Source organism: Centruroides sculpturatus, unplaced genomic scaffold, assembly GCF_000671375.1.
Source record: "Centruroides sculpturatus isolate CEXI.00-Female unplaced genomic scaffold, Cexi_2.0 scaffold3648, whole genome shotgun sequence".
NCBI lineage: Eukaryota > Metazoa > Arthropoda > Arachnida > Scorpiones > Buthidae > Centruroides > Centruroides sculpturatus.
In genome coordinates this window covers 1-9,319 of record NW_019387736.1, presented here as the reverse complement: position 1 = coordinate 9,319, position 9,319 = coordinate 1, and the positions used below count along the sequence as shown (strand labels likewise).

Here is a 9,319-nt window from a genome sequence, read left to right as displayed (position 1 = left end):
TGACAAGAATTTATATTTTCCAACGCGTCAGTCCGTAAACTGAAGGTCGTAATTGTCGGCTCATAGCTGCACAATAAATAAAAGTGTTATAAACAGATACAACTGTCTGAAAATAGTTCCCATGTATGTACAAATGTTGTTGACTTCTGGCTCAATAGCCTAATTAGGGGAAGAGGAAGAGGTACTTGATTTTTGATGACTGGTGATGAGAGCAGGGGGATCAAAAAAGGGCAAATTTTTGCTGACATAATACTTGAACAGTCCCTCAGAGCTTTCTGATTACAGAATTATTTTTATTAATTTAATTTATTTTTAAATAGGAAGACATTTGCAGAAATTTGAATCCTTATGATAAATTTTCAGATAGACACAAAAGCAATTTTTTAATTTATATAAAATCTTACAATTTTGTTGTTTAAGTAACAAAATGTTTTTATCTTTGCCTAACAAAATAAATAAAAATTAAATTATTTTTTTCAAATGATTAAATTTTTATTTTTATTGAAACTATTGATGATTGNGTAACAAAATGTTTTTATCTTTGCCTAACAAAATAAATAAAAATTAAATTATTTTTGAAATGGTTAAATTTTTATTTTTATTGAAACTATTGATGATTGAACATATTTAACAATTTACATATTTAACATATTTACAACATTTAAATTTCATTTCATTTACGATTTATAAGCTATTGTTTGTTTAATATTTCCAGATTAGGAGAGCAACAGATTATTCATTTAGCAAAAATAAAAGCTTTCGCACAAAATACGTAAGTATAAATATTTTTTGTTACTAAATACATTTTATTTTGTGTAAACGTTATTAAATTTAACAGCAGTGAAAAAGCTGCAATAGTTGGCACAGTTTCTGTAGAAGTTGCGTAAATTACGAACTCACTGTTAAGTGCCGAAAACTACAGAAAAATCTTTTAAACTTTGGAATAAGCCTACTTTTTAGCAACGATGCATGCGAGTGTTTGCAGATGGTGCTAGGATGCAGCATGAGCGGGCACCAACTCGACCTAAAATCTCCTTGCCTGCCAGTACACCTATCCTGAAATAATTACTCAAGCATACCTGTACCGACTATTATTGGGAGTTTCTTTAAACATGAATTGGTTGTTTGCCAAGTAATTATGTGTTCTCACCAAACTTCTGCTTATATGTCCTACTGAAATCTATTGCAAAATTTTAAAAATTAATGTCTTTCATGTTTTGCCCTCCAAGAATAAAAATCCAAGCATGTTACTGCAAACTGGAAGCACTCCCTAATTAAGAATGTGTCTATAAATTACTCTTGACTAATGAGTTGCACAATTGTACTAAAACCTGTCAAAAGATGACCTGCACTTGTGTTTCAAAATGATGCATAATCTCGTCTTCAGACATTACAATCAGGCATGCCGGAAAAGACCAAACAAAAAGATCATGTAGTATTTGCATGATGTAGACAAAATGGCAGATTCTGTTGCTTACACAAATCCTATTCTATCAAATGAGACATATAAATTTAAATTTTTTATTTTTAAAATCTATTATAAGATCATTTATTAATAAATGATCTTATAATAGATTTTAAAGTTTTCAGAACAACTTCTAAAATTAATCTTAAAATCATCATGACACATTTTTCTGTCACAAAAGAAAAAAAGATAGAAATGGCAGCTCCAAAAATTGATGAATTGTTGTAAAATTTTTTAACAAGCAGATGAAGTTCATGGGAGAGCAAATGAAGCAAGCAGGAAAGCAAATCCCCTAGTAACTTTATAATTATATAGTTTGTTTTAGATGATAGTTTTAAAACATTAGAACTTATTTTAGAATAAAATTAATATAGTTTATGAATATCTTAAAATCAGTGATGACATCATATCAGAAACAGAGGGTTGTTGTTATTATATGAGTGGAGGCAGTAGGCCAAATGCACTTTAACCCGAAAGACCCATCATGCACTACACGGCATTATTTCAAAAGTATGAACTCTTTAAAAAAAACAGCAGACTTTTGAAGGAAAGTTGAGGGAATTTATTTTGGCAAAGTGGAATCCACATTAACAAGTCTATTCGAGCAAAGAACTGCACACTCGCAAATGGGATACAGAGGAGTCTCCTCAGCAGAGCTACAAAAGAGGTAAGAAGTCAAGGAGGAAAGATTTGGTCAGCACAGATGTTTATAAAAGTAACAAAACCAGTCATAACATCAATCAAAAAGTGATCATGATTCTTGTCAAAAAGACAGAAAGTCTTTAGTTTTACCAGAGAGCAGACTAGACAAAAAGTCTTCCTCTGCTTTACACCAGGAATTAACCTCCAGTACTTAGAATGATTGGAAGTAGTCCAATCTTTAACAGCTCTAAAGAAAGTATTATAAGAAATATCGAAAGCTGATTTGGGCCCAATATAGAGATAAGAAGCATTATGTTTGGTCAGTAAATCAGCACTTACATTGTCAGCAATAGTCACATGTTCTGGCACCCCACAAGAGAATGACCCTGTTATGGATAGCCAGCTCATTGAAATGTAAACAGCACCCCCAGGCAACCCAGATGAAAAAGGAGCATGTGCCCCAATTAATCTTAGCACTAGAAACCACCAATCTAGTCTTTCTCCAAAATTCCCTATTGGTAGGCTTACCAGACATTTTGACCAGGATTGTCCTGGCTTGATGATGTGGTCCCGGTGTCCCAGCCAGTTTGTTATTTTATCCTGGTTATTTGGTAAAATTTTAAAGATGCCAAATATATAAGAAGTAAAAAGAGTGCAGCCTCAGGTAAAATGGCAATTTGGCAACTTAAAAATTCCCTTGGTTACACTCACTGTTGCCAATCTAAATATTTTGTATCTAGATCTAAGTACTTTTAATGTTGTCTAGATGTTTTCATCCAAAATTTATAACATGTGGCCTAATGAATTTAGATGTTTTATTTTTTCATCCAGATATATTTTCACAGAATTTATAACAGCCTATGAGATCCAGATATTTTTATTTCATTTTTTAGATATTTTGTTTCAATTAGAGTTGGCAACATTGAAACTTATACTGGCACGTCATTGCTGTGCATGTCCTATCTTAGTCAATATAATTGCAAATTGCTAGTCGACATTTGCAATTATTTTGTACTGTACATTAATTTAATCTCCAAAATGCCGTAAGGAAACTGTGTTTACCGATGAATTAAAAAAGGATTATCTGTTTTTGAAAAAAGTTTGTGATCATATTGACAATGTGAAATGTGAACTGTGCTTTTCAGAATTTTCACTAACTCGTGGACGTTTGGACATAAAAAGATCACTTGAAATGTGTGAGACATGAGGCAAGCCTAGTAGCAGCAGAAGGAACTTCCTCGAATATATTGTCATATTTTAAAGGTATCGATTTAAGTGACAAAGAATTTTTAATAGCAGCTAAAGGAGCAACTTTTGCATTTCATGTTGCTATTCACAATCTCAGCTTTGAGTCAGTCGATTGTTCATCTAAATTGATTATGAAGCTCTGAAACAAAGTTTAGACTAGCCAGAACAAAATGTGAAGCCGTCATTGTTAATATGATTGAGCCACTGTTGTTTCAGCAGCTTTGCGAAGATTTAAATAAAACAAATTTTGTGACGGTATCAGTAGATTCTTCCAACAGGAAAGAAATTAAAATTGTGCCAATCGTTGTGGGGTATTTTGTACCAGATTGTGGCATAAAAGTTAAACTTTTAGACTTTCAATCAGTTCCTGTTGAAACTGCAGAAATACTGACAAACTGTTTAATATCAGTTATTAAAACTCATAATATAGCAAAAAAAATTATTGGATTTTGTGGAGATAATTCCAATACTAATTTTGGGGTTGTTAAACATGGAGGAGAAAACAATATTTACAAGTAAATTAAAGGCGGAACTAGGAAGGAATATTGTTGTGGCATTGGTTGTGGTGCTCACATCATACACAACTGCCTTCAAACTGCAGTTGATGTTCTACCTATTGAAATAGAAGCTTTAGTGGTCAAAATTTATAAATTTTTCTATATAAATTTTGAACGTTTATATGGTTCAAGTCACTCAAGCTAAAAGAGTTCTGTGAATGTAAATTTAGAGTACAAAAAAAAGGTTCTTCAACACGGCAACAGCCGTTTTCTTTTGCTACTTCCAGCTATTGATTGACAGAATACTTGAAATCTATGAAGGACTAAAATATTATTTTATTTCACAAGAACACTGTCCAGTGATGATAAAACATTTTTTGATAATGATTGTGGTGAAACGTATTTATGGTTTGTGCAAGGGCAACTCAAATTGTTTAACAAAGCTATCTTGATTATGGAAAGACAAAAGCGAGTGCAACTGATATTGTCAGTGAACTTGGAAAATTAAAAACAAACCTTGAGAAAAGGCATGATAATAAATTTATACCTCAAAAAGCAAAAAACATTTTAGAATACTAGAAAATAATGGAAGTATTAATATCAATACAATCCTACAAGAGTTTACAACATTTTATACAGATGTATTTCTTACATTGAGCTATGGGAAAACAGTTTTGGTGGAGCAGAATCTTTTACTTTAGTTAATAATAATGAATTAACATGGTCTGAAATTGAAGCTTCAGGTGAAAAAATTAATGAAACTGTTGCAAATAATACAATAAACATGGATCAACTGTTTGATGAAGTAGTGATTGCAAAAGCTTTTTGGTCAGCTAACTATGAAATTTGGAAAAATACAAGTTGTGAAGAAAAATGGATACAACTTTTCAGTCATTTCAAAGAAAAGAACATTTCATTGCCCAATCTTGTTCAAATTTTAGAATGCATTTTCAGCACGCCAGGCACATCTGCACCAGTCAAAAGAATATTCTCAATAATGAATATCATATGGTCTGAAGAAAGAGGTGGAATGGCTTGAATCAACCATGAAAGCTTTACTACACTGCAAAATTAACAGTGAACTAATTTGCAGCAAATTTTTTAATGCCATTAAAAATAACAAAGAATTTTTAAAGAAAGTTCACACTAGTGATAAATATTAATAACTTCTTAATAATAAGTTATGTTTAGTTGAGTTATTAAAAATTGCTTTTAACTCTTTGCTGTTTTTTGTTAACAATGTCTTTACTTAGCTTTTCAATCATAGAAGCTTATGCTATTAGGCTTTATTTTCTGTTGTGAGTATTTTCTCAAAATTGTCCTGGTTTGAGAAAAAAATATTATGGTAAGCCTACCTATTGGGTCTGGATGAGGCCTAGAAAACTCCAGAGACTCTATAGCCTAAGAAATGCGTCTCAAGTAAATAGAGAATAGTTTCCTGAGCAGAGGTTGAATACTTACTACTGGAAAGAATCAAGAGACCTGGTTCAGAGCAGGATTTCTTAGCTGAAATCTTCATGAATCTAAAACTTCTAGAAACATTAGAAATGTTTGAACAAAAGGACCTCCACAAAGATCTTTTTGCTCTTCTAAGAGTTTTTTTTATACTAGGCAAGATCTTTATGGTAAAGCCGTCAAGCAACAATACACTTAGCTTGGTTCAATAACTTCCAAGTTGAAGACCTCAGAAAACTTCATCTCCTTGTTTCACCGAGAACTAAAAGATGGACGAACTTTTCTCGAGTATGACAGCTAATAGCGTAGGATTCGAGAATGTGCTGTGGCTCGAGGTCTGCAGCCAACTCAAAGCCTAATACGGCACCAAATTGACAAGAGAAGCAACCCCATCCGGAAGACGGACATTCTTTAAAAAGTGTCCAATTGATCCTCTTTCATCCTTCTTAGGCTAGAAGACAAGAGTGAAAATAGTGTTCTGTGATCAGATAGGGAAAGTTCATCAGATGTGCCAATCCACCACTCTGTTACCTAAATTAGAGGAAGATAGAGTGAGATCCAGAATTTCCATTCTGGAAGTAACATAAGTGGATTTGTTGCCTGGATTTAAGATTATCGGGTCTGAACCCATCAAAAAGTCTAGATGCTCTAGCATTAGCTATTGAATTCTATTTCTGTTTGATGTATTCTGTTATCTAAGCATTCATCAGAGGAAGCAATATCTAACTATTGACTTATAGAGAGTTTCAAGTTATTAATTTCTCCTCCTACAAAGAAACTATCCAATTATCTTTAATAGACATTCGAGATAAAGATCCCAGATTTAATTCAATATCTCCACTTAGTATTATTAATTTTATTTATCAGTTAAATTTCACAAACTTAATTTCGATTCCAGTTATTACCAAGTCATTAAAACTGAATACAAATGTAAATTATTTGGTATTAAATAAATCATATTCATATTCAATTATATAAAAGTCTGTTTCAGTTTATTTTTATTTTTATATTATAAGAAATGATAATTTATTAATTATCTTTCTAGTGATTTATATGAAGAAAAACAAAGTGATTTAAGAGAAGAATGTTTAAAGCTGTGGAAGGTAAGTGTTTTAAAATTTTAATATAGGATTGCAAAATTAGGATACAAATGCAGCTCTGAATGAAGCTGGAGTAGGCATGGTCTATAGCTCTTATCAGAGTTGTAGACCATGCTCACAGGAGTGAAAAAGTCAAAAGGAACCAATAGTCTACGTGTGATCCTTCATGAGATAGTCTCCCGAAATTGGCCTATATGGAATTTTGAAAACCCCAGAAAAATGGGGTAAAATTTAAATCCAGGACTATTTCTCAAAACAATGCTAAAAATTGGCCATTTTTCACTTTACTAGAGACTGCTGAAGGTTTGTAAAACATGCAAAATGCCATTGTATCGACTAATTCCGGGAGTCACAATGCACACTTTGTTAAGCTTATTGCATGTTTAACAAGCTGATTTTGGGGGCTATATCTTGCAAAGGCTCACCCATAGATCATCGGTTCCTTTTGACTTTTTTACTCCTACGGGCATGGTCTATGGTTCCATAAGATCCTAACAGCCTCATCCAGCATTGCATTTGTACCTTATTTAGTGCATTAAATGAAATAAGGACAGGTTTAGTTTTGTATTAAAGCAATATATTCTTTTGTTTGCATTTTATGTATTTTTTTAACAGAATAATTATTTAATATTCTTTATTAGCAAATGTACCTATTAATTGTATCAGTTAAATGCAATCATTAATTTTGTTATACTTAAACAACTTCTACTTTTTTTGTTTTCGTCTGTACTGTATTGGTCTAACATACTGTACTGTATACCATTGGTTATATACGGTCACTACACAATGACCATTAGATTAGTATTAAAGAGTAGTAAAGTGATCTAAATGTGATATAATGAATGAAAACTTGGCCTGATAATAGAGAATTCTCAAGACAGAAAAAGATAAAACAATCATCCATCTTATGATTCTGTCAAATAATCAAGCTGGATTTATTATCAGGCTACATTTAGCTAATTAAATATACAAATGCTACACAATTTGGATTGAAGACAGGCAAATACGTCACCCTCTTTTATTAAGTTAATAATTAGAACTAAATAAATAATTTAGAATATTCTAGAAGAAAAGATCGATCTGGAATATGACTCAAACTTGCGACTTCTGCTTACCATATAAATGTGTTAACGATTATGCTAGCCGGACACTCATCTGATCTCCACTTCCAGGTTAAATAAATATAGCAGATTGAAGAATAGGGCTAACTCATTGTGCCAATCAGAGATGACTACACACTAGAGGCCTTTATGGCACTTGGCCAACTTTAAGCTTTAACCTCAGAAACACAAAAGAGAACCAAAACTCTAGCAGAAAATGAATTTCCTGCTGGAGTTTTGGTTCTATTTTGTGTGTCTCTAATATTATATATTATAATTTGAGGTAAAAGCCTATAAACAACACATAAATATTATAATATTTCTGTGTTATTATAAATATTATAATATTTCTGTGTTGTTTATAGGCTTTTACCTCAGCATGGTTTATATGTATATGCATGTATACCGAGCACAAATTAACAGAAGTTACATTTTATAGCTTCCGGATAGAGTAAGATCTGCACCGAATCGATCTGACCCCAAATCGAAATTCTACGAACTGACAAAAGTAAGTCAAATTTTCTTATAAAAATGACATTATTAAAAGTATTTTTTCTTTTGATTGAGAGTAAAATATTATATTATTAATTACTTATTGCTTTTTATATTATATTCAAACTTATATATATTCAATTATATCAATTATTTTCTCATCATAATTTTAGACTTAAATCACCTTGGATTAAAGTCTAAAATAAAGTATAAGTATTAATTTTGTTACCTTCTTGTTGTGGGTTTAACATATACATAAGGTGGCCAAAAAATCAGTTAACTGAAACAAGAACAGTGAATGAATTACCGAAATTGTGATTGCAACTGGCTATAGGCGACTACGGGGGCAGGACATTGCTGCAAGTACTGCGAGACCTTTATATTACATAAATTCTTCAAGGATATATTACATTCCATTGTTTCTAAATAATCAGTTTGATATGAGAGATTACTTTCTGAACTTATAATATAAACTAAGCATTTTTATAACTAGTGTTATTTAAGTATAGTTATGCCCAAAAAGTTCCAGGAATGGGCAGACAAAACAATAAATATCAAGAAGCAATTTTTTTAATAATTTACATGCCTTTTCCCGATAGTAATTGTAGAATTCTCTCGTACACATGCACATAATAGTTATTTAAATTAGCTTCTTTGTATCTGAAAAAGCCAATTTTTCTCAAATTAAAGAAATTGTGAGATTATTTTGAAAAATATCAAAAAATTTCTTTATATCTTAATACATTTTGATTCTTTGACTCAATCCTCAACTTTTTGAACACATCTTGTATTTTATTTATGACCTTTTAGGATCCATCTTGTTACAGAATTGCCTCTAAATAGATTTTAGTGTGTTTCAAAAATATGATTTTGGGTGGATATTAATTAAAATTATTAACATTTTCCGTTTAATTTTTTTGAGTTTATTTTATTATTATAGTACCGAACCAAATATCTGCCTTCCAAAATTCAGAATTACCAGAAAACTGGTTGGTTTTGAATTTGGCAGTTGTAGTTACAGCTGTATCTCGTCACATACCACTTTGTTTTGTTTCTATGGCCTAGGCATCACACAACACTGGTTCCAGTAAGACTGCTGTCTCATGGTATGTTAAAAACAATTCTGTTCTTTACTTTCCATTGTTTATTTTGAAATTTAAGTATATATTTAGCCCACATCCAGAAAACTGGAAAATCCAGACTGCTTCTGATCCCAAGTTTGTCAGATATTTGGTACAGTACTGTATTACCTGACAAAGAAAATTAGTCATAAAATAAAAATGATAAATTATATGTATTTACTTATTTTTACACTTAATT

At 31.4% G+C, this 9,319-nt stretch overlaps 1 long non-coding RNA gene across 1 annotated transcript; it reads left to right on the top strand.

The window, feature by feature from the left end:
* Positions 1–712: 712 nt before the first annotated feature.
* On the top strand, positions 713–9,266 carry LOC111616607. The gene is made up of 4 exons (XR_002755282.1): positions 713–772; positions 6,353–6,410; positions 7,947–8,015; positions 8,940–9,266. It is a non-coding gene; the product is annotated as an uncharacterized LOC111616607 (long non-coding RNA).
* Positions 9,267–9,319: the final 53 nt, after the last annotated feature.